The sequence below is a fragment of the Phaethon aethereus genome, assembly GCF_964289735.1.
Source record: "Phaethon aethereus genome assembly, chromosome: 1".
Classification (NCBI taxonomy): domain Eukaryota; kingdom Metazoa; phylum Chordata; class Aves; order Phaethontiformes; family Phaethontidae; genus Phaethon; species Phaethon aethereus.
In genome coordinates, this window is record NC_138575.1 from 57,915,296 (window position 1) to 57,941,283 (window position 25,988).

Here is a 25,988-nt window from a genome sequence, read left to right on the forward strand (position 1 = left end):
ATCCAAATCTCTACATGAGCCTAGTGATCACTCCCTTCTGGGAAGGGGGTACAACACAAGGCTAGAATTCTCCATCTTCCCTTCTGAGGGGAACTTGGAGATAAAGAGTAGCCATACTGGAACAGGTCAATGGTCCATCTAATCTGTTATTCTGCTTCCAGCAGTGACCCATGCTGGATAAAACTCCACAATGTGCCTAATTAAGTTATTCAGTAACCATGGGGGGAAATTGCATTTCTGACCCCAGCTGGTGATCTGTTTATGCCCTAAAGCATGAGGATTGATAGCCCTTATAATTGTTTTCTCAGCTACACTAGTGTCCCTGCAGATGCTTTGCTTATTCATTTGAATCCTTTGTTGATAATCTTACTAAAATATCCACTTCGATAATAGTTGGCAGCCATGAGCTACATTGGCTAATTATACTTTACATTAAAAATTGTTTCCTCCTATTTATTTTTCATTTGTTGCCTTTTAATTTTATCAAGTGCCACTTCATTTATATCTTACAAAAAAGGGTAAAAATGGTGTATTTGTGCTCTTCACACTCTCTACCTGCCTCCTCTTCACCATCCCTCTCTTCATGAAGGAGTCTTAAGACCTGATACACACTTATCCAAGCACTCATTTACAGTGTTTTAGACCTAAAAGTGGGCATGTTTCTGTGATATCTTTCCAGCACTCACATTGCAAAGCAGTGATGTAGATCTGAGAATGGACCTCCAACCTCTGGCAGAAGAATCCTTCCTGGGTATTTTAACACACCTCACAAATATAACTGCTCAGTTTCCTTTTTTTAGAGAATTTTTTTTTTTTAATCTAAACTAACAGAGTCAAGAAATTATCCATTTAAAATACAACCCATTGAGTGCACCCATTTTCAGTCCTTGCAGAACTGAATCCAAAACGGTAGCATGTATCTCTGGACAATTCTGAAAGACACTCAACATCTATGGTTTGTTCTGAGCAACTATTCCATGCTCATTCTCTGACAGTGATTCATGACTAACCTGCACACTCTGATGTAGAAGATTATTAATTCTTTCTCTCCTCCCCCACCTGGTTTTCAGTGAGCTACCTTCTGTTGCAAAATCAGACAAGAGCAGGGCACCAGCTCTACTGTGCCAATCATGCTACAAGGTGATTTCAAGAATGTGTTATCACTATTCCTCACTAAGTTAATCCCAAGTGCTGCACAAAGTAATGCGCATGGAGCCCACCCTTGATGTAGGTTTCAAAACCAGAGGCCTTTCCTGAGAGGAATACACCAAAAGGGCATGAATAAAATGTTTGCCCTCAGACGTCTACACAACACAACTTCAACTTTCCACTTTTCTCTCTCTTACACATTTCTTTAATGACCTGATCCAAAGCCCAGGAAAGCAATTGGAAAGGTTTCCATTAGCTCCTGCAGGCTTTTCAGGTAAGACTGCAATTCTCTTCTGAACTTTACAAAATCTGTTCAGTGTCATCTTTCACTGAATTACAGAACTACAGAACGGTTGAGGTGGGAAAGACCTCTGGAGGTCATCTTGTCCAAACGCTCTGCTCAAAGTAGCGTCCAACTACAGCAGATTGCTCAGGGTCACATCCAGTTGGGTTTTGGATACCTCTCAAGATGGAGGCATCCGAATCTTTCTAAACAACCTGCTCCAGTGTTTGACTATCTACACAGTGAAAAAGTGTTTTCTTACATTTAAATGGGATATCCCGTGTTTCAACCTGTGCCCCTTGCCTCTTGCCCTGTCACTGGGCACCGCTGTGCAGAGTTGGGCTGTCTCCTTTATTCCTCCCATCAGGCATTTATACACGTGGATAAAATCCCCCTGAGCCTTCTCTTCTCCAGGCTAAGCAGTCCTAGCTCGCTCATTTTGCAACGGGTGCTTTGACAGCTATTCGAAAGGCAGTGCCAGTGAAGCCCTGACAGAGGGATCAGTGACAAATGACACTCTTCGAGCTGTCAAAAAAGTTTATGTGGGCTGAGCCACTGCAAAAGTCCCTCTCCCTGGACATAAGGCAGTCGGAGACGTATGGACAGAGCCAGTGCTCAGAATAGCCCCCAGCTATTCTGAAATTTCACTTCAATTGGATGAAATTAATACATAAAAAATGAAAAGCAGTTGTTTTATAAGCCAGTGTTTTTTCTTCAGCAAACAACCAGAAAACATGACATGAGACACTCAGGAGGCAGGGATTACTCTCTGACTGCAGCCAAACTTGGAGAATTCAGGCAAAGGGGCTCGGACTCAGGGGCTTATTTCATACAGATGTACACTTTTGTGCATATGCTTCAGCAGCAGCAACACGTGGGTGGTTGGGACGCTCCCATGCTCCCTTTGCTCCTCTCTGCAGTGGTCACCCCCCAGGCCACACAGATCATGGCAGGGGACCTGCGGGCAGCTGGCAAGACCCCAAAGCACAAGACCTGGCCAGCCGCAGTGAGCACTCCCAAAAATGTTGCAATTTGGGCCAGATGCGTGAGGCTTGATCTTCTTGCTCAAAAAGCTGTGGCTGGCTGCACTCAATTTCTCCTCCCCTGCTTTTTGGATACCAGCTCTCTGAAAGTTTGCCAGCGCTGTCCAGGTTTCCTGAGGATGCTGCTGAATCGCTGGCTGCTCCCAGGCTATTAAAGTGACATTAGGAAAAGCTTTCCTCCTGCTGCCCCACGGTTTTCCTTTCAGAGCAGGGGGGGACCCTGAAAAGGCTCATCCAACCTGCAGCGGAGAAGAAGAAAGTGCTAGGAGAAAACCAAAGCATCTCCTGCCCCGAGTCAGGAGGGGTTGCTGCCTGCTTGGGTCGGTGGAGGGGGTAATTAGAAGTACCTGCTGCCTTCAATGTGTCACCACTGTCAACCACAGTGACTGCCTCCCGTCACCATGGCAACAGCCTGCAGCCAGGTTTATCATCTTTCTTTCGATGATGCCTCCCCCTCCCCGCATTCTTCACCCCCTCCTTTTCCCTGTGCCTGAGCCTGTAATTAATTTCAGCTGCCGACAAAGCCGGTCTTCACAATCTGCATCATTCAGTCAGAAGTTTCATTACTAATTAACTTCTTTTGAAGTTCAAATCTCCTAATTACAAATGAACCTGTGCACGTGCTATACCCCTCTGCCGTGGTCCTTCCTCACCACTGGTCTCCCTTCCCACGGCCTCACTCCTGACACTTTTCCCAGAGAGGCCTGGGGCCTCCAACGGTTTTAGTTTTGGAAACTAAAAGGAAACCCAGGCATTTCTGCCCATGGTCAGCTCCTCTCCCTTGGCCACCACAAGATGCTTCAGAAGAAGGTACCAGAAAATCTGCAGCAATCCGCTATGTAATAACTTGCCCTTAAAGGGAGGTTTTTCCCTAACAGTGACAGTTCACAGTTGATTCAAGCCCTCAGGGATAAAAGAGTCACGCCTCTCATTTCAAAAAGAAAAACACAGAAAGGGAAAAAGGTTTCTTGACTCCTTTAACCATGGGTTATTATCATTATCCACATAACTGTCTTCTCTTTATAAGAGTCCTGTTAAGCTCTTGGTGTCAGCATTGTCTTGTGGCATCAAGACCCATATCTAGGTTTATTATTTTTTGCCTAAAATGCGTTTCCTTGTACTGGTTCTATACATGGTGCCTGCCTGTGGCAGCAACACTTTGCTTTTCTGATGGGTCCCCTCCTCGTCCTTCCACACCCCCACCAGGGTCCATGCAGCTGCTGCCTGAAGCCAGCCGCCACATATCCATTGATACTCCACAATGTCTTCCAATGGACAGGGAAAGTCTGGGGTGGGGAGAGACTCAAGGGGGACATGCATCACCAGCACACACCAGTAGAGAACCATCATCCACCGCAGACCATCTGGGATGGAGTCAGTGCTGAAAGCCAAAAGTTACAGGACAGGTAAGGACACGTGCAGGTGTTTCTGGGAGCTGGACCTGCTGTGGTAGTGCTTGATAACATGACTAAGCATAATGCAAGATGATGTTAGAAATGGGTGGTGGGATACAGGCAAAGCTTTTGGGCTTAATTCCTGAATGACAAATAGCAGAAGCAAGGTATTGTACTGGGGCTGTATTAGAGCTGTAAATAGCTTACACATGGAAAACTGGGTACCACTTAATGTTCTTGGGATCAGCCTCAATCTCTGCTTTTTATCACTGACAAAAATACAAAAGAGCAAAACTTTGGGGTCCCCTCTCCTCTTCCTCCTTTAGTATCAGCTGAAGAGTAAGAGTACACCAGGCCCAAAGAGCTCCCCAGCAGCTGGTGCTCCTAACAGCACAGAAAATGTAGAAGATTTACAAGCACAACAAGCCCTCAGTCTTTCCTGTTGCTATCTCCAAACCACTCCTAGGGTATGCCTTGTGCCAATTCAGGTCTTGAACATCTCAGACCTGTTTAACCTGCAGTAGAAACGCCTTGGCTACCAAGCACTTACAGCAAGGGGAAAAAGCCAGCTCTGTGGTGTGGCTGGTCATGGTGGCATCTGTTCCTGCCCCAAAACAGAAGAGCCCACTGTGGTAGAGCAGTTCAGGGACAACTGGGAACACCGAGCCCCATGCAACGCATCCCAAACACCAGCCACCCGTGCACACAACTCCTCATGGCCTCCCACTGAGCCAGTGCCAGGAAGGCACAGCTGTGGGCAGCCTGCAGGTGAGACATCACTTTTGCATGATCACTCCTCTCTGCTTCCCCTTTAGGGCTCCTCTCCACCTCCCTCTCATCCCACCAGCTAAATGGCTGCACCCTGTGATTCCAGTTTGCAGTGATTGCATTTTCTTTCCCTCCTTTTGAAATAAACTAAGGACAGTGCTGTATTCCTTCCCTACTTTCCTCCCCTGCTTTGTGACCCTTCTGCAAGAAGCTGGTAGGATGCTGTAACTGCAGTAGGACAGCTAATATTTCATTTATAATGTAAGGAGTGATTTGTGTTGTAAAGGTCAGAGAAACAAGTAGCTTCAGGGAAAGCAGTGCTTATTTTCTCTCCCTCATTGCTGTTGGCTTTTACAGATACCCTCACAGGTGAGTTTCATTTTTTCCCCCTCTCACTTTTTTCTTATCACCACTCACTACTTTTTTTTCCTTCTGTGCTGATGCATAGGAGTTTCACAGTTGTCTTCTGCAAAACAAGCCAACAGAAGCAAGAGGGTTCTTTCTCTTCAGCCTCATTCTGCTAAAATAACCCCCCAGAAAAAGTTGAATGTAACATCTGATGTTCAAAGGAAAATACATCTCAAAATGTGTTTCTGTTCAAATAGATCAAAACAATCAAAATATTTCTCAGAACAAAAAGTCCTATTTTGGAAAGGCTGAAACATTTCTTCTTTGTCTTTTTTAGTGCAAAGAAATGTTTCAGCATTACAGAAAAAAAGGTTGTGATTTTTTGACCTTAGAACTTTTTGAGATCTAAGTCAATTGGAAATTAAATACCAATAGCCAGCATTGCAATCCTGGGATTTCGTGGTGACCAAGCCATAAAGTCTTTTTGCAAGCCCTCAAGGTCAGCGTGCTCTAGGTCTTCCATGTCATGTAATCTCTTGTGCATGTTTGCTTTCATCACGTCATCATTTATACCCTCTTCTCATAAAAGAGGAGCACCTGAACTTTAGACAGCTGACATATGCATCACTAAGGTCTTCAAGACTTTCACAATATTGGTGCCACGGAAAGGACTGCAGTACTGCCAAACATGGCAGGACTGTTACGTTGATTTGAGAGGCACTAGGGAAAACTCACATGGCTTGCAATGGTGTTACTGGGACGCAGGACAAGAAACTACAGAAGTGGGAGGCAGTAAAGAGATTTTAAGTGCTTGGCAATATTTCAATGTTTCTGCCCTTTGGAAGTGACTTTACATCAAGAACAGATTAATTAAAAAAGAAAAAAACCTAAGTCATATCCATATTAAATCAGATAAACACTAACAAAACAAAGCAGCATATGTCAGCCTCTCTGACCAGTCTAACTTCTCAGGACTGTGCAGAAAGCAGGTCCTGTACAAGGTCACACATGCTTTTGGCTGCACAGCTCAAATTCAGATTTAGCTTAGAGACCAATGAGAACTATTAGTTGTATCTCGTATACCCTATTCCCCCGGGGAGTTAGGCGAGTACTGAAGATGGCTTTTGGAAAGTTGGTGGGTTTTTTTCATTACTGAAACAAACTGAAGCAAATCTCTCATTTCTTAAAACTCTTACCATAATGATTTATTCAGACCTGCTAATTTAATCCATTAAACCCTCAAGTCCAGCAAAACCAAAACTGATAGAAAGAAATTTAGCGTCTGGCAGGAAAAATGTACAATGGAGATTAACAGGCTAAGAAGGAATCTGAAGAGCAAATAGACAGAGGTATTAATGCAATGAGACAAGTCGTCAGATATTCCAGAAATAGGAAGTCAACGAGAGCACTCTGACCTAGTGTAGGGCCGTAACAGGCCAAAGGGCCCTTAATGAAATGGGAGGCTGCAGAGAAGAAGAAAGGCTTCTTTGCGATGCTCTTCACCACATTGACCATATGAGAGCCCGCTGGTCCTAAAGCCAGTGCAAATTATGCCAAGAATTCTGGCTGGCTGCCACACCACCTGGATGGATATACATTGATCTTCTGAAGAAAACACCAGGTTGCTTTAGAAAAGGTGCACAGATCCCACAGCTAATTATTCAAATATCTCACTAATACCATGCATCTTCATCAATACTGTTACACAGCCCTACTATTAATGATTATCTCCTGCCTGTAGCAGCTGGGCCCCAAAGCTTCTCTACCGATAATGACACATCTCCAAATTGCATCTAGCTTTCAGGGTGCAACAGAGCATCTGTTAAACAGCATGTAACGTTCCTATGAAGCTGTTTACTATAGGAAGCATGAAAAAAATATAGTATCTAGGAAAAAAAACACCCGAGAATCTTTTTTTAGGTCAGAAGAAAGTAATTACCCGATTTTAAACTTCAGCAGGGTATTAGAGGTAATGACTGTTCCTGGAGAAAGAGCTTTTTAATTTCCTCAGATGGCTGGGACTGCGGCTGCATGTCTGTCTTGCCCGCAAAGCAACATTCCACCATGCTGTGGGTTCCGTTCGGGACTGACTTGAGGAATTGCACCTCCTGCTAACTCCCAAATGGTGCCTCCTGCAGCATTCTGGCTCTGCCTTGGAGATCACCATCCAAAACCAGACCTGGCTTCACATTAGGAGCTTTAACAAGGTCACAGCATGAGGTGATAGGACTGCAGCTTGGAAGATTATTATGCTGTATGACAGTTGAAAGAATTTTGCTCCAAAATCTCCTAGTCAATGTGGCAGGTTCAGCAGCTGCTTCCTGCTGTAGATGGATCTGTACAGGTAACAGACACCAGGGAAGGACCACCAGAGCAAAACCCCTGGACCACAAAGCTGGAATCCAAACTGCAGAGCTCTTACTGCTTACTGGTATTTCATTCTGTGGAGGCAGCTCCCTACTGACATCAGTGGCAAAGTAGGGATCTTAGAAGAGCTAGTCTTTGTTTTTGCACTCAGTTGGACCTCTGCTCCAGAGAAGACCTGATTGGCAGACCAAGGCAGGAAGGTGTTTGTAGTCCAGGAGTGATGTGAATTAGAGATGTGCTCGAGAGTGACAAAATCTGAATTTGAATGGGGCAGTTGAATGCCCTGATACAGGGCCCCCATCCTGCATGGCCCCAGGAAGTGAGAAGACCAGTCAGAGAGGCTGATGGAATCACCATTCTCAAACCAGAGCCTGATCCATGGTGGGGTATTTTTATTGGCTTGTTATCTGATTTAATCTGGATGTGATCATTGGAAATTTCCTTCGAAAGTGTAAAAACATGTAGTGCTTTGCAAGAAAAATCAAAATCTCTGCAAATCCTCCCTCTTTGCTTATGCGCTTCATTGCCCTGCCTCACAGAAACATCATCCAAAGTTGTGTATAAGTCTTCCCCAGTACCTGTCAAACTGATGTAACAGTCCTGCCATGTTTGACAGTACTGCCGTCCTTTGTCCTTCATATCATGATAGGTTTGAATGGGGTCCTTATCTTGGGTGGGTCCCCTAGACATACCCACCAAAGAAATATAGCACTATAATAGCAGTGTCTGTGTAACACAGCTTCAAGAAAGAGAGAAGGAAAGAACTAGTGATGATGGATTTGGGAGGACAGGGAAAGTAAGAGAATTTAAAAAAAAAATGGAAGGTATTGCTTCCCCCCTCCTTGCTCCTAATGTTTGTTCTGGTTTGTTTTGGTTTTTTTCCTTCTGCCTTGGCCTCTTTCTCTTTTGATTTCGAGAGCTCTCCTTCCCCACCCGCCCCCCCCCCCCCCCCCCCGCCCAGTGGAAAGAAATGCTTAAATGTTTGGAATGAAAACAGCATAAAGAGGGGAATAAATGTTTCTTCAGGAACAAAGGGCCAGGTTTTGGAAGACACACAGGCCCTTAAGGATGCACAACATTTTGTGGGACCTTTTACAGCATACAGAGCCCTGCCTCCCGTTGATTTTGGTGAGACCACATTTTGTCCCTCAAGTCTACCAGACGAGCTCTCTGGTAGCTCACAAATGCAAACAGGTAAAAGGGGGGGAAAGTTGGCAGCAAAGTGCCAAGCTGAGTCTAAAGCATGGCTGACTCCTTCCATTTCCAGTGCAACTTTCATCTTCCCAGTAAAGTGATGTCTTCTCATCTTACTTTCGGGTGCTTTATAGGTGTGGGTTGTGTCCTCTTGTGGGTTTTAGGCTCCGTGGGCCTTGGGAAACAGCCTGTTGGGCCACAAAGAGGATATTCCAATGAACCTCCCGAAACACACGCTGTTATGCGGCTGCTTGTCACTGCCCAGGCTTGGAGGACTGGGGGGCACCTCCTCAGGACTACAGCAGAGACATATGGGGAACAGACAGATGTGGATCCTGGGTGTTGCATTCAAGGGTTGTTTTTCTCCCCTACTACTTTACAGCAAATACAAAGGGATGGTGAAAACATCTGTCTGTGATTAAGAAGCTATTTTTCCCTGGACAAGAAAACAGGTAGAAGAAACTTCACCAGCACTGAAGGTCTAAAGCTCACACTGTCTTCTTGTTCTTGGTCCTTTTTCTTGCACTGATCTCTCTGTTCATCAGTGCTGTCTTTCTAGTCCATCCTAGCTTTCAGAGATGTTACAGATTGCTTCTTCCACCCTTTGCAACTTCCCACCCACCTCTGGCAAAGGTCACGTGAGTCCAAGCTGAGCTCCCAGGGACTCCCGACTCAAATACTTCTGAAGGGAGTGCAGGGCACCTTTGATAAAAGGCCATCCTTGCAGGAATGTGGAGATAATGAAAGCACAAAGGACAGATTATGGACCTTCTTACAGTTTAAAAGGAGTATGCGTCCTTCTGTGCAGGAGGTGCCAGGGCAGTATCCTGTACCCCAGCACATCACTTGGTGAAGGACATGGAAGGGAGCACCTTGTTCCTCCAGACATCCAGTTTCCAAGGCTAATTGATCTTGGAGGGTACTCCGACTCCAGTAGCAGTCCTGAATTAGAGAGGCAGAAAGACCGGATAAAGCCACTTTCCCTTTCTCCCTTCTCCCAGACAGGCGATGCTTTCAGTGGATACAGCATTATGCACGATACATCATGTGCTTGGTGCTTAGCTTAGCAGGCTTTTCTGATGAGTGCTTTAGTACAGAAAGAGTCATGCAGTGACAAAGCTCTGCAGCAAAGTAAATAAAGATTATTTCAGAAGTGTTGGGAGTGCTTGGTAAGGTCACTCAGAAGAAACTGCATACAGCCAAAGCAAAATACAGAGCAATACCAAAAAGAGCTGGGTATGAGCTCCTGTTGTTTGTTTCATTATTGGTTGTAATTAAACAAAACTCATTATTTTCAGAGTTTCAAGATACCACCACCCCCTACTTTGAATGCATGTTTTTCCCCTCACTGTTTGGTTTGGGGTTTTTTTTTTTTTTGAAGGCTTGTAGCTGGATACATCCCAGGCCCCTTTGCCCTGGTTCCCAAAGGGTATGCTGGAAGAACTGGCCTGCAGGATGCATGCCTGGAGGAAGGACTGATTGCAAATGACTGAGCCAATCCATCTCAGCAGATAACCGGAGGCTAGGAGCTCCAGCCAGCACACAGGCTCACAGCAGCTGCTGGAACCTCTTTGAGGACACAAATGGGCTATGGGTGGCCTCCTGAAAAGGAAGTTCCTGACATGTATGTGTGACAGAGGTACCTGTGAGGGGAGAAAGAGATGCTCATTATTTAAGCTTCTCGTCTGAGGAGAAGGGACTCTGTAGTGGATGAGCAGATGTGCCAGTACTCTCCTTGTACATCTGCTCTCTTTCTGTTCCTTCCCTCCTCTTACATCCTGCAACAAAGAGCACTCAGTGAAAATGAGATTATCTAAACAATCCAGTGCTTACTTCAAAACACTATGTAAACTTTTACCAATTTCCACAACTACCTCTTAAGATACATAAATACTTCCCCTTTGTTACTGATAAGCAAGCAAGCAGGAGAGGAGCAGGTTTTTCCAAAGTGGCCCCTGATTTGGGTTCTCCAGTGCACAAGCTTCTTAGAGCCTGGTTTTCAGGATTGTGTAATATTTGTCATTTCTAACACAGCCAACAAGAATTGTGAAGCTCCAAGCCTCCAAGCATCTGGCTCCCACTGCCTCAAGTCGGATGGCCAAAGATCCAAGTCCACTTTAGAAAAAACATTACCCAGATACCACACAATAAGTCACTGCCTGGGACTGCATTAAAATTCAGGTTCCTGACACCCAGTACATATTCACTAAACCCCTCAGCTTTCTGGCTAGCTGACAGATTGCACCATGACAGGGAAGGGAGCCAACATGACTCATGCTCAATCACTGCGATGCCGACAGTATTGAATGCTCTTTCAGGGGGGCTAAATGCTGTGAATGTGCTAAGCATTATCAATATTAAAGTATTATTAGTATTATTTATGAGGTATCTCCACGTGTCCTAGATGACACTAGCTGAGATCAAATTCAAATTATGCAAAATGTTACATAAACATGCGGTAAAACATGCTGCCTGCTCCAAGGAGTTTTTAATCTAACCGAACAGGACAGGCTAACGACACATTACGATCTCTGCTTTGCACATAAGAAGCCAGAGCACAGAGAAATGAGCAGACTTACCCAAGGGCAGATAGGAGACATAGGTCACAGCTGGGAACAGAGCAAGAGTCTCCTAGTTCGTTCTCCAGTGTCTTTGACCTAAGATCATTCTCCACCTCAACTACAACTGCATTTGATGAGGACAGTGCCCACAGGGAGAATGGTTCTCCCATAAGTCTTCCCTGGGAACAATGGAAAAAGTGTCCAAGTTCCACTTTATAGAGGCAAGTAGTGTACTGCATATAGATTACCATAAACATAGGGCTCCCTGCACCCACTCAGAGAGGTCTCTGGCTGTTCAGGTGTGCAGTGCGGAGACAAGCAGGAGCCAGAAGACCTACGCTCTCTACCTCCATCTTCCACTGCTACCTTCATTGGGATCTCAAATCTTTGGGATCTCAAGATACACTATCATAACTATGGGCTGAATTGTAACACTAAGTCCAACCTCATACCCATGCATCTTTTTTTTCAATCTGCTAAAGAATTTGCTATCATCCAAGGGCACTCCAGGTTCCTTTGATGAAAGCATGCTACATAAGCACAAATTATCAACATGTTTGACTGCAGAATGGCCAGCTCCAAAAAAAGTGGTCCCTACACTGTAAGTTGCTAATAGCACAGGCTAGCTAAAGCCTCCATCATCAGTACAGCATAGTTTTGCTACCTCTTTGATGTCTTTCTGCCTGTATTCATCACCTCTCTTCAGATTTAGGACCACTAGTACATCGCCATTACCACATTCGTATTCCTGTGACCTATTTGCTTTCATATAGATTCAACTTCACACTCTATTTATTCTGGAGTTTTTGACAGCCTCTGGAAATATATGCCTCCTCCCCTTATTTACAGCCTAACTTATTTTTCCCTGTACAGTTTCCCATCAGAAACTATGGATGTGCATTAATCTCATTTCATTTTGGATAGACAAGTTACAGTCTAGCTCATTGCCCCATCCTTTCCAGCCATACCAAGTATTTCCCTTTCTCTTTTCAGAGTCCTTCCTATGCATCTGTTTGTTTTAACTTTTACCAATGATCCCCACTTTTGTGTGGCTCTGCAGGAGCTGCTCCTTTATTGGATTACTCTTCACTGTCTCAGAGCCATCCATCTTCCATCATGTTAATTACCGAGCACCAAAGGATCACTTGCATTTTCATTGTCCCATGCTGGTTTCATTGCCTTCTCTACTAGTCAGCTACCCTCAGATTCCTCCCCCCTCTCCACAGTACATATACTGTTTAAATACTGCCTGCTTAACTACCTCATTTCCAGCAGCCTGCTTCCCTTTTGCTTATAGCAATAAAGTAACTTTACGGTAAAGATGAAATAAAGATGACTGTTTAGCTGAGACACAACTAGTACAAAATATTGGGGAGTAGAGTACAAAACCAGCCATCTCCCCCTGCCCCAGAGGACAGGGCTCAGGTGGGGTCACAGGGAAGGCTGCATCATGATGCAGACATTTCATCTCTGAAATGCCCTGGATCAGTAGATCACCAAGCCAGAGAGACACCAAGTTATTGATAACGTGCCCAGCTCAGTAAGACAAGACATTGACGAGACATTGGCAATGGTGGGCACCAGTGACCGGCTGTATGTGATAAATACATTCTCTGTGGATTAGGAGGGCTGCTTCATGCCAAGTGCAGTCATGCCAAGGGCCCATCAGGAGCAGTAGCTTCATACGCTGTTCTCTGAGATAACATACCAGCCACTGCTACACTCAGGATACACGCAGTTACCAGACTCGTCACTTTCTGCAAATTTATTCTCCTACCACTTATGTACAGCGTATTCCTTCCCAAAAATATTCCCTAACAAAGCTCACATCTTCTCTACACAATCTTTTTGTTCATCTGAGAATGGTTCTTCCCATCCAGATACAATCAGACATGGAGACAGCAGCGTATTAGAAAAGACTATCATAGAAGCTTTAGCTACAGGCTTTCTTGCTGATAACCTACCCTTAGATTTCAAGACTTCTTTCCTACAGATTCTTATATCACTGATACTAAGATGTTCCATGACCACAGGCTCCTCCACAGCTGTCTTCGAGGTACTCACATACCTTGAGGGATTTAACACCCCTATATCCAGTAGGCAAATTCTCTTACAGGTCTTATGGTCATCACATATCCAGCTGTCTGCATGGCAGACAACAATTTCCTTTCCCTGTAGCATATTTGCACAGCACATCCACTCAGCTTATGCAGCCAACATAGTGACTATCAAAACCAAACCAGGAGCTGTCTGTGCTCCTGCACAAGCTGACGTCTCTCAAACCCAGATTGCCACCTGGCTGGGAAAGCACCACAGATGCAAACTGACAGTACCAAGTGCATCTTCATCATCACCATCAGCAAAGTGCTACTGAGCCTGACAGGAGCTCTGAAGAAAAGTGAGTACGGGAACTGGAGGGAAACAGGGTCCTGTCATCTAGTTGCACATCTAATACTCCGCTGACCACGTACACATGCTTCTCCAAGCAGCAACAGACCTTGGTCTGTCCCACCTCAGCTTAGCTGTGGCAAATCAGTGGTGACAGGACTTGACAAGGGACATGAGAAAAATGTGCAAAAGAAAATTTTTCCTGGAAAGTCAGGAGGCAGAAAAAGGCCTGAGGGATGAGAAGTCATTGCTGTGACCCATGCCTCAAGCAACCACCCATTTTGCTACCAGGACATGTGTTGCTTTACATGTCCATTCCCACAGGACATTGTGTTGTGCAGGAAGGATATCTACCTTGGCCTTAGTCAGTTAAAGGACTAAAACATTTTCCCTCGGTTGTCTGCAGTCACCACTTATCAGAGAGGAAAAGAAGGGATGGTCCTGCCATAGCACCTCTTCAGAAGGTGAGAAAACTCCTCTGCACCACCAGATTTCTGGAAGAGAGGATGCCATACCTATTCCTACAGCAGGAGCTGAAGCAGGAGGTGTCTGCACCTCCAGGGCACGTAAAGCACAGCCTCCTCTCAGGTGCACTTTGAGCACTCACTTTGCTTCACTGCATTTAAAGAGCTTTCACATTATTTATGACAACGAGCGGAAGGAAAAGTAAAACCAGAGCTTAGGTCAGGATAGTAAAGACAGACTTGGCATGCCTGGAGGAGCCAGCCTCTGAAGACCTGCAGTAAATCTCGAAAAACGAGCACAGGATATCTCCCTTCACTTTCCCGGAAAGAACAGCCTGTCCCCAAAGCCAGCTCTGCTCCCAACACCCGCCCGCCATTGGGGAGGATGACAAATCACCAGACAACAGCCAGGTGGCTGAGGTCTTGCGACCCCCATGGGGCAAGGGACCCTTGCCAGGCAGCGGCCAGAGCAGCCACAGCGTGCCAGCTCTGGGGCAGGCCACGTGCTCAAACCCCTACATGCTGTGCTGGGCCGATAAGGTTTCCCCCCCCCACGCCCCTCTCCTTTGCTCTGCACCCTTCCCACCCACCTGCCACTAAGACTGGGGAGGAGGATATGGAGGAAAAATCACAAATTCGCACCAATATTTTGTGTACGGTGACCCCTATTATCATTTTTTTTTGTTTGTTTAAGCCCAGCTTCATTTCTCCAGTGTAATTAGTTCTAGCAACTCTTCAAACATACTTTTCAGCCTCACAGAGCCATGAATTTCCAAGTGACAATCATCATGCTGGGCTATGCTGTCATGTCCAAACCTCTCTGCTAGTCCTGTCTATCTTTCCATGTTTTAAGACCATTTCCATGAAGCTTCCCCACACACACATGCCAGATCCTTTCCTCCCCCATTAGCAGTCAACCTTCTCTCTCACAGTCCTCCTTTCAGCTTCCTGGATGCTGCCTTGCAGGGTTTTGTTTGAAGGTGTATAAAAAAGAAATTATAGACTTACCTTGGCCCTGTTATAGGCTGCTTTCCAAAGGAAGTATGCCTATGCATGTGTAACATATACAAGGATATAGGTCACATACATAGGAAAATCATCAGCTGATACAGGGCTTTCATTGGGACGTATGTATGTTCAGGCATTTTGATGGTTTGTATAGTGTTTTATTTCTTCAGCTAGCATACCCAGGCTTTCTGATAATGTATTTGATGCACATGTTACTTTTAAAAGGTCAAAATCCTGTATTTTAAGCCAGAAGCAGCTATTTGGAAACTTGAGAAGTTTCTCTTGAGAAGGCTTTTTCTTCCCATGTGTGAGAATTCCCCAACTTTTTCCCATTAACCCTAATTTAAAAGAAACCAAGCAATAAGAGATCATTATTCCCTACCCTCATTGCACTGAAACCCTGTGCTCTACAGAAGGAATTGCTGTGACCCTTTAGCACCTTCCCACCCCATCAAGGTTCAAAACAAAGCCACTGAAGTCAGCAATCCTCTACAGGCTGCACAGACAAGGTACTAGATAGAGCAATCACAGCCCAGAGACAGTGAACTTGTCCAAACACAGAGAAGACCTCAACAATTTGAAGTGGAATTAGACAACTATTTCCAGCTCCCCTTCCCAGACCACCAATTTTGGCCCCAACTCCTCTCATCTTGGTAGTACATAAATTTATATATAAACGTAATACATTAGATACAAATTATGTGTTATGTATATATTGTATGTATATGTGTGTATTTATTTTGTTGCATAATACATAAAAAGGGACCAGTGTGGATGTGCATGTATGTTTGACTGTTTGGGGGAAGAGTTCATTCCCTATTCACCTAGTCACTGTGACCACTCTGAGTCAGTTTTTTGTTTCTCATTCATCATCCCAGAGCACTGTCAACGCCAACAGTTCCACCAGCAGGCTAGTGAGACAGCATAAGACTGGGATAAAACAACCAAGGCAGAGGAGAGCAGTATGGCATTCCCAGGGAAACACAGCCAGTTTTGTATGCAATCCAAGGAGAGAATCACCCTTTCATAGGATGGATCCTCCCACTTTCTATCAGTGCTCCTGCTTCCCTTCCAGTAGTGAAATGGCTCAAAACAGTGAAGTGTAATAAAAAAAAAAAAAGTTTAGCATTGGAGAAGCTATCATGGGTCACCTTTTAGAAGCAGAGATGATTCTTTCTGGATCCAGTAGGGTGAGGCTGACGGCAAATTATGCACCTGACCCTGGCAGGGACAGAAAAGTAGCTGCAGGAAAACAAATCTGAATTCCCCAAACCCTTCACAATGCAACCGCTTTCTAATGTGCCTTAGAGCATGTGGTGGTGTGATGGAAATGTTTTATTAACACAGAACCTGCATAACTCAATTGTAAGTTTTAATCCATTCCAAATCACGTCAATAAAGCCTGTCTGCCCGATTCCCATTTTACAGCTGGAATAGCAGAGGATGGTGGCTCAGTTCGAGGAGATATAAACTGGGACAACTCCAGTGCTTACCACCCAACGGCTTTCAAAAAGGGTCATATATGGGCTATTCCTGCCCAGGTACACATAACTCCATCAGTCAGTGGAGCTCTCCACCAATTTACGTATTTCAGTGCACAGTCCTGCAAACCATGGCAGCACAGGGGCAGACACAGATCCCGCTCAGCCCTTCTTGCTGGGGGAGAACCTTCACCAGAGGGATAGAGTGGAGGACAGAAGATGGCAACTGCTTCAGTCTTGCCAGTGCAACCCAACACTACATGTAGGACAAGACCATGCAGCTGCAGTCAAAAGCAGAGCTCAAATTTGTCATGGTCAATTTATTAGACCACTTGCACATCCATAATCACGTTTTCAGCAACACAGAGATAGTGTTGGACATCCTCAGCCTGGTTTTGAGACACACACTGAAAACTGCACAAAAAACTACCTCGTAGCAGGTCTGGAATAAAGATATCTCACCCATGGGAATGGGGCTCCTTAGGAGCGTTTAAATGGAAGTAGAGAAACTCCCAGCACACACTGTCTAGTAGGGAAGTCAGTTGGTAAGCCTGAAAGACCTTTCTCAACTCTAACAGGGAAGACAGCAAGACACAGGGGTTTTATCAGTTACCACAGAAAAAGCTGGATTGATTTGGTGCTTGTGACAGCATGATGAAAAGAGAAGCTAAAATCCAGGGCAAGGCTTGGAAGACCAAATTCAGCTCTGCCACTTCTGATGCCAGATTAAAACTTCCACCTCTTTCTATTGTAGCACCTCCAGCTTGCCCAGCCCTGTGCACAGGCTGGTGAAGCCTTTAGTTGTGGTTATAGGTTCAAGACTAGGAAAAAGCTCTCTATGCTGTGCAAGACTCCTTTTGCTGGTGTCGTGTGGACACAACCTCTGTTTAAGCATTTCTACTCTCTTTCTTTGCCATGCAATTACTCTGTTTCTAGACTACACAATTATATTATGAAGGGTCATTTATGAAGGTTCTCAGCAGCAGTATCATTTATTTGAAGATGATCAAATCTAGATAAAAACAAAAATGCAGATCCCTATTATGTCACTGGATATGTAGGCAGGAAGGAATTGTTTGTTTTTCACTGACCCTTTAAAACAAATATGTTCCTGTCAGGATTAGAAAACACGCCACATCTGTGTAAAATTTAACTCAAATCTCCTTTCTGTTTTCTGTTGCTCTTCAAACAGTGAATTTCAGAAACTGCTTCACTGATGAGAAAAAAAAATGGATTTGGTTTATTTCAGGAGCGGAGGCTGTGCCTTGGTTCTCTCCGATATATGAAACATCCCTTGATTGTGCAAATGCATCCTGATGGTGTCTTTGTGTTCCTGTCACTCCTGATTTATGGGGGCCTTTTCTCCACTCAGAAGAAGAATTTGCATTTCAATTTCCATTACTAGTACCTTTCCCTGCAGTGCTCCAGCCCTGGAAGGGAGATCATGCTCTGTTTCCCCCCAGCTGCCCCACATTGCACCGGCATCGGGGAGGATACGGGAGTCAGGGTGGTACGCCTACGGCTTTGTGAGAACAAGCTCACGCCACCAAGATCTGTTGAGATATTTGTTTGTTTATGCCCAGTGAGGATCCTTGACGTGTTTGGTCCTGTTTCTCACCCCTTCCTCCATGCTGTGATGAAGGGGGAAGGCAGCAGCCCTGTGTCCTCCCTAGTTCCCAGCACAGGCCCTCGCTTGCTCACACGTTCTCTGTGAAACAGGAGCCAAACAAAAGAGCAAGAAGGACATGGATATGCTCAGGCTTGCCCTAAGCAGGTGACTCAACCCCTGCCTTCTCCATTCTTGCAGGGGTGGCAAGAGGATGAGCGGGTAGCCCTCCCTGTGGCTTCTTTACCACAGTGTTATCCCCGTTCTAAAAACATGAGCTTGCAAGCAGACTCCTATCCAAAAATCAACTGAGAGCATAGCAAATGTCTTGGACAGGTGGGTTGAACAGAGGTCTGAATGCCACTCTTCCTCCTAGGCTTCATCCTTACCTCTCCTGCAAACCCCCGTGGCCCCAGTAAATTCTTGTGTCAGCCCAGGCTCTACACTCCTGGCCACACGCTGCCTCTTCTGGTTTATGCCGTCTGGATGGGCTGTCTCAGGCAGCCTTGAGCACGGTATCAACCCTCTGAGCCTGCACGAGGGGTGGGCTTGGAGCCAGCAGCGTGTGCGAAATCACACGGGCTGCATTGCAGACCCCATTGTCCACCTTGCAGCTAAACTTGTGCTTTGATGGATGTAGTTCATGTCCACCTATGAAACTTTTTTTTTTTCTTTCAAGAAAGAAAAAGAGCTTCAGAAACGGAGGACAGTTGCCAGGACATGTCAAGCTTTAAAGATGCGAGTTGCAGAAATGCATTACGGCTTGTTCTTCAGAGCTGTCAGCCCCGCAGCCGTTATCAAAACTAAACTCTGTTAAAAGATAAACAAACTGAACATTATCGAGTGTTTGTTTGGACATTAAGGCCATGGATTCCTAATAGGCTGTCGGAAGTCAAATGTCATGCCGTGTGCCATAAGCCTGCATCTTCTTAATTTGCAATGGCCTGAAACGATACATTCAAAAATACATTTTTCTTTGACTTGTTTGAAATACATTGTTTTGACCTAAGGGTTTTGACTATCGCCCATTATCATGTTGACTTTTACATTATCATACAAAGCCAAAAGGAAACACACAGAGCTGATTAAAACATGCACATCATTTTGGCAGCAGAGGGTGTGTGACAATAAATTTATGCTGATTTCACTGAATCAGCAATTTCCAGCTGAAACCAGTTCCAGGGCAAAGTTCTGCCGAAGCACCAACAGGAACTCGCATGCTGTCCCCAGGGTGCACCTGAGACACTACGCATGTATGGACAGGTTTACACACCCACATTTGGTCCCTTTTTCTCCACTGGGCTCCTTTTTGGCTTTGAGGTTTGTACCGAGAACTGAAACCCATTATGCTAGGCAGTATCTGCCCTATTTATCCAGCTCCCAGCTGGCTGCAGAGGAGCTTTCATCAGTGGGCCTGAACTCACAAGTGCTGACACGGAGATTATCTGCCCTGTGAAGAACGGTTTAACCAGATTATTCTGTGGGAGACCCCATCAGCCTCACCCCTGCAGAGGCCTACAGCAAAGGAACAGCTTAATCTCACAGCCGACAGCATATGGCCCCCCCAGGAGGAAGCTATCCCCGTTCCCCAGGATGCCTAACCCCGTTTTCCTCCCTTGGCTTGGCCCCACCTCCACCTCCTTCAGGGAAGGACCAGCCTGAAGGACACAAGTGGCTGCAGTGGGATGGGGCAGGAGATGCACCCTCATTTTCCACACCTGGAGCTGGCAGCCCCGCTCCCAGCACAGCATGCCATCCTAACAGGGACAGAGAGCAAAGCCCCATAGCCCTCAGCTCCTTAAACCTAGCAGGTTTACGCAGCGGGCTGCAGTAAGGGGAATTGCTGAAGGTACTTTCTCACCTGCCTGACTCCAGGTTGCTTGCTACCAACACAGCAGATAAATAAAATGTAAACTAGTTAGCTGACAAATCCAAGCCCAGAAACCACATTCCCTCAGTAACTCAGAGTTTCAGACGAGACAGGAGCAGGAAAGACTGATCAAGTCACATCTTAGACTCTTAAATAAGGGAGGAAGGTTTGACATTAGCATTTCTACTACTAGCTCTTCCCCCCACCACCACCCCTTTTACTCCCCCCACTTCAAGTCTAGCTTTAAACATCCCAAAATGGGCTGATTTTAAGGTGAACTAGAAATCCTGGCAACGGATGATGACTAATACGCTATGAATGACAGAAACTTGGTGGAACACTAAAAAACAAATGGGATATTATAATACCTGGCTGCAAGTTATATAGAAAAATGGGTTTAAGCCAAAGGGTTGAAGGAATAATGCAGTCTTTTAAATACCTCTGTCGAGTTACCTCAGAAACCTTAAAACTCTTAAGGGGGAAAACTCTTAAGTGCAGAAGATCCTACCATCAACTCCGCATGATTTCACAACCCCAGGAGTTGCAATACTTTCAAAACTGTTACTATTAAAAAATAAATGTAACAGTGGCACAATTTAAACAAAATTAAGATGGGGGAGATTCATCTCTAAGCTGGCACAAAGAACACAACGGCTCCTCGACAATTTAAGCAATTGCTTCTTGGAACAGCTAATTCAAGCACCCACAAGCAAGAGCAGCTATTCCTGACTACATTTTCAGTAACACGCAGGAACTAATTTAAGAAGTGACAATATCTGAGCCCTTAAGTAACAGGGTTCACACCGTAATTAAGTACAATGTCCTAGGAGGAGGCAGTGAATGAAGAGATACACAAGTGACACCAGATTTTAGGAAAGTGTTTACAGCACAACAAGAGTCATTCAGAAGGACATTAGTTCAGAGTAAAGGAAGTGAGTGCTGTACAGATGGTTTGAGCAATATATAAGTGATGTGGGAAGGGAGCTCTTGGTGGGGGTCACAGAATCTACAGAGGATACAGGTTATTTTCAGTAGGCCAAAACAGCCTCTCAAGACCAGAGAGGACTCTTGGGTACTGAGTGAGATTTAACCAAGTAAGGTAGATGGCCAACATGATAAGGGGCACCATGTCAATAAAAACAAAGCTATTATCTTAAAAAGCCTGCATTAAAGCTGCACCAAGTCATCTTGTGGGATTTTGAGCTGCAACAACCCGTGCGAGGGGGCTGGGGTCCCTGCACCCAGCTCAGCACTCCTCAGCTGAGCGTACCACCGTCAGGAAAGGCATCCAGCTGCAAAAGGACTGGGAGGAGGAAAGCCACAGATACTGGGCAGGACTGGTCACTTCAGGTTGCAACAGATTTTGCAGAACCTGAGAAGGTTCAGAGAAAGGCAACAGAAGCGATGGACAGCCTGGAAGCATTGTCCTCTGCAAGGAAAGAGCAATGTTCGGGCCTGTTTCTGGTCTCTTTTACCAAAGAAATCTTCTCCCCCACTACAAGCACCAATTACACTAGCAATACCCTTGATTCCTCCCAGAACTGTCACCACAGCATATTATTGTTTGAGGGGTTTGAACTGCTATTGCATAGGTCCTACACCTGCTGTAGAGCATGCAGAAACATTTCACAACCTCTGACGTGTGAGAGTACGTTTTTGGCAGCTCATTCTGGACTTAATAGCATAGTGGCTCATGATTGCAAGGGTGCTGGATAAGGCAACTCCAGCCATCCCTTTTGGTCTCAAGCTCCTCTGAACAAGAAAAATGATACAAATGTATGAAATGACAAAGATGGTAACCGGGGAAGTTCTGCGCTCCCAGCACAGGGCCAAGAGACTGTGCAGTGGCATTAGAATATGGCAAATCCTAACCTGACAGATGGGAAATACTTCCTCCCCATTTCAATACTTAATTAAATCGCAGAACACAATGCCACAGGGAGGTAGCAAGCCCAGGATCCCCACATCATTCAATATAGGACCAAGCAATCCATCGGAAAATAAAACCATACCCAGAGTTATCATCACTAGGGAGAGTCAAAGCCCCAGCACTTGCACCAATCTCTAACCCATACACATGGGATTAATCCACACCTGCCTGCAGCAAGGTCTGGACACCTTCTTGTGAGGTGCTCCCTGCTGCGGTTAATCACCAGCAGTTATGTATTGGACCAGCCCCAGCTCAACCATTCCTTTTTCTCTGAGCTGGATGACATTTATAATCAAGGCAATCAGATTTACTGCCTGATTTTTCGAAGTGCCTAAGCATACGGAGGTCACAGGCAGACAAGCAACATGTCTCTGAGCTGGAGCATGGAGCAAGTACTGTATCACATGAGGGCAGATGTGAGTCACAGCAGATGAAGCAGGCATCAGCATTAACTTTTCTGATGCCCATTCTTTTTTTTTTTTTGTCCCTTCCAGGATCAGTTTGCTCCTATCATTTTGAGTCGGACCTTCACAGATCAGGCCAATAAAACCCTCCTTAACACCTCTTTTCTTTAATTTATAAAAATAATTGTTTGCATTAGTACAGCTGCTATGATTCATGCTAGTTAATACCCCAGAAGGTAGCGACACCTTTCAGACAGCTGTCACCTTCCATACCAGTCACTATCAGAGAAAGGCCAGACCAACAGTTCAGACTTAGCCCAGCACTAACAGTGTCCAACATCCTTATCCTCTTTACATCAGCTTCTTCTGCAAGATAAACAGGTGGAGGAATGTTTGCTTAGCTCAGTGTCAAGGGAAATTGCAGCTACAAGATGGTATTGCACTGGGATGCTGTAGTGAGACAAGCCAGTTTCAGGATAAGTAGATTGCTTTGCCAGCCAAATCTCTTGCAATGTTTTATCTAGCTCAGTCTGAGTGCCAAATGCCCAAGCCTTCTCTCAGCTCCAAGCTCCTTTTCAGTCATGGCACTTGACCATCTTTTCTTTATGGACTGCCAGCCAATCTGAACAGTGCTCCCAATTCCTAATTAATTTGCTACTCATTTCCTTATCACTGAAAAAGTGTATGCATGCAGGATTGCAGCTTACACACCTGCATTATGAGCAGCTAGAGCACATGTCACTTCTTTTCAATGTAAGATTGGTCTAAATCTTAATAGTGTCACTCCCTGTCTGCTGCTGCTTTTCACTGCTACCAGGATATTGTTTATTCCTTCTCACATCCTTCATGGTATTCCTCATCTATTGTTCCTTTTGCACCACTTCCTACTCCTTCCCTGCATCCCCCCAGCTCCCCTGCCCCACTGTCGCAATTCCAAATTTCTTCTCCTCCATTACTCTTCTGCCACCTTGCTTGATGTCACTACTTACACCCGCTGCACATTCCCACCTTTGCCCTAGCATATTCTCACTTTGCAGCCCTCCCTCTTCTCAAGAAAGCAGGGAGAGGGGGAATTCCACCTCTCATTTTTTACATACAGCATAGACCTAGCCTGTTTTTAGATCAGGCTCTGGCAGATGCAGAGCACTGGAGCTGCCTGGAGTAGCTAATGATCTCATCTTCTGCAAACCATGAGCTTTTCTCTTGGCTCATTCTGACCTTAGCACAGCCTTAAATATTGAGCTGCTGCATCCTCCTGGAATTCAGTGTTGACATCTCTTGCTCCCATCCAGCTTCTCCTCATTTGTGATACAGCTGCTCTCCCTCCTTCTGTAGGTAACTCCTTTTCTGTAGTGCTATCTCCATACATGCTCTTGCCTGCTGTGGCCTTCTGATCCCCTTTTTTAAAGCAAAACTATAAGTGGTCCCTCCTGGACTGCAGTGATACCTGGAAACTGCTGCCATTGTGGATGGGGGTGCTCCCAGCCTTTATCACTCCTGATGATGGTACCCAGTAAAGTCTAGGACCCTCTTAAGACTTGTGGGTTTTGGCTACAGCCAAGGAAACAGCCATAGGGCTTCCAGTCTGGCTGACTGATAATTGCCATATTCCTTCTTAATTTAGTGCTTGAGCTGATGCTTCTCTCCCTAGAAATATGTGAGTCAGCAGTGACAGAGGCACATGCAGCAGCCAGGCCTTTTCTCTAGGCTCTGACTAGAAGGATCCTAGCAACAGTTTCCAGTGCATTTGAGCTGGGTTGAGGTGTCACAAGCCATGGGGCATTCAACAGATTAACAACTTCACAGGCACAAAGCTCTTTTGAATATTCAAATATTTCATCCCTTTCCTCCTCCATAAGCCTCTAGCATTTCTACAGTCTTAAAGCAAATCCTCTCCATCCCTGAGACAGAAACTTTTCCTATTGTCATAAATTCCTTCCAGGCTGCCCCTTGACTTGTTGCTAAGTCAAACAACCCATAATTGGCACTTATATTCTTCCCTGCTGAAAAAAAACCTTAATCTTTCCCGATCTTACAGCACTTCCCTCGTTTTCTCTTTCACTCTTCCCAGAATCCCCCCAGAGCTCAGAGTACTCCACATGTAACAACCCCAATCCCAGTGGAAAAAAGGAGTTCTACATGCCAGGTCTACAGTATGATGGCTTGCTGTACACCTAAACAACAAACTCTTTGAAGCAGGGACCATATTCTCTTCCTATGTTTTTACAGGGTCTATCACAACCAGTTCCTGATCCTCCTATGTAACTGTGAGAACAAGGTGCTCTGAACTGCAGAATTTATGAAGCTTTTATGATGTATGTCTTATCCCTCCAGAAGTCCCCCTTTCAGGAACAGGTCTCTGCCCCAGTGCTCCTGAGGGTTCCCCTTCTGACTTCAGAAAGAGGGGGTTGCAAGGGGATGAGACACAAGAGGCATCATTAGTTCTGCTGCTCACAAAACTACTCTCCGTCCTCTCTGGGTCCTTCCTTACACCTTGCAACACATCCCAGGGTGACTTCTCCTGCAAGTCTACATGCTCTGCATCATACCACAATGTTGGGAACATAGGGAGGAACTAAAACATCCTCTCAACAGGATGTTTACCACCTCCCTAGCCTAGGTCCATTCCTTGTTCCCACCAGTCCACCCTACTCAGCATGGCAAGTGGCAGCAGCCCCATGGCTGCTCCTGCACTGCACAAGTGCTGTGCCTGTCTGCCATGGCAGGCTGGCTGGCCAGGCGGTCACTGCCTTTCAGTGGTTCATGGATCAAGCAGACTAGATGAGGACTGCGCTCTGCCCATTCTTCCTTTAATGAGGGCACCAGTAGGACCACTCTCCTCCATCCACCCACCTTCAGGCTATGAGGCTGAAATTGGCCAACAGGTTCTTACAGGGGGGCATCGATCACCTCCACTTAATTTCCTGAGGAAATGGAGCTGAAAATAGCAATAGCCATAGCATTAACACTTTCTTCTGATACATTGATTTGTAACTCTGTATCTAATTTACCTACCTTTATTACCTGTAGGACTCTCTAAATGTGGGCTGAACATCTGTCAGAGGTACAGACGGGAAATCTTATTTAGTAGAGGAGCCTTATTAATTATCGTTACAGTTTCCCTGAGTCTCCCCTTCCACCACAACCTTCATCCACAATTTTGTTTCTTCTTATCCTGACCCACTTCCCTATTTTGCCTCAAGTCCCACTTCACTCAAACATGCCCCCAATATCACTCTCTTACTGTTCACGTTGTACGAGGAAAAGGTATCACCTTTGTTGCACTTGACTAGCTTCATTAATCTCCAGTTTATTTAAAAGAAACTAGTTTAACATTTCCCCTTTTCAAAATTTCTGCTCTGGCCTCTTTTCCATCCTTTTCTGCACTAAAAGTGAAACACTGCTGCTGAAGATTGGGAGGGGCAGGAAGAGAAGCAGGTCAGAAACAAACCAGTATGGTAAAAACCAAGAAGCTGCTGCTCCCAAACATTACACCAATGATCGCTAAATGACTTGCAACATAAGGCAGCTCTGTTACTTAGAAATTCAGTATATTTGACCAAACTGGGGAATTAACAGGCCACACGTTGCATTTGGAAAGCATGTCAGAAACCAACCCAGAGAACTCTCGATACGGGAGTTTTCATTTTAGGCCCAGCAAGTGGGATGAAAGAACCTTTAAAAGCAGAGTATCTAAACATCTGAAGAACATGCTCTGACAAACTTTACG

General features: G+C 45.3%; 1 protein-coding gene across 1 annotated transcript in view; it reads right to left on the reverse strand.

Moving 5' to 3' along the window:
• Positions 1-25,988, reverse strand: part of CACNA1I (calcium voltage-gated channel subunit alpha1 I) — a gene marked incomplete at both ends in the record, with an annotated part of 155,507 nt that overhangs the window by 89,774 nt on the left and 39,745 nt on the right. The gene's annotated exons all lie outside the window — the stretch shown is intronic.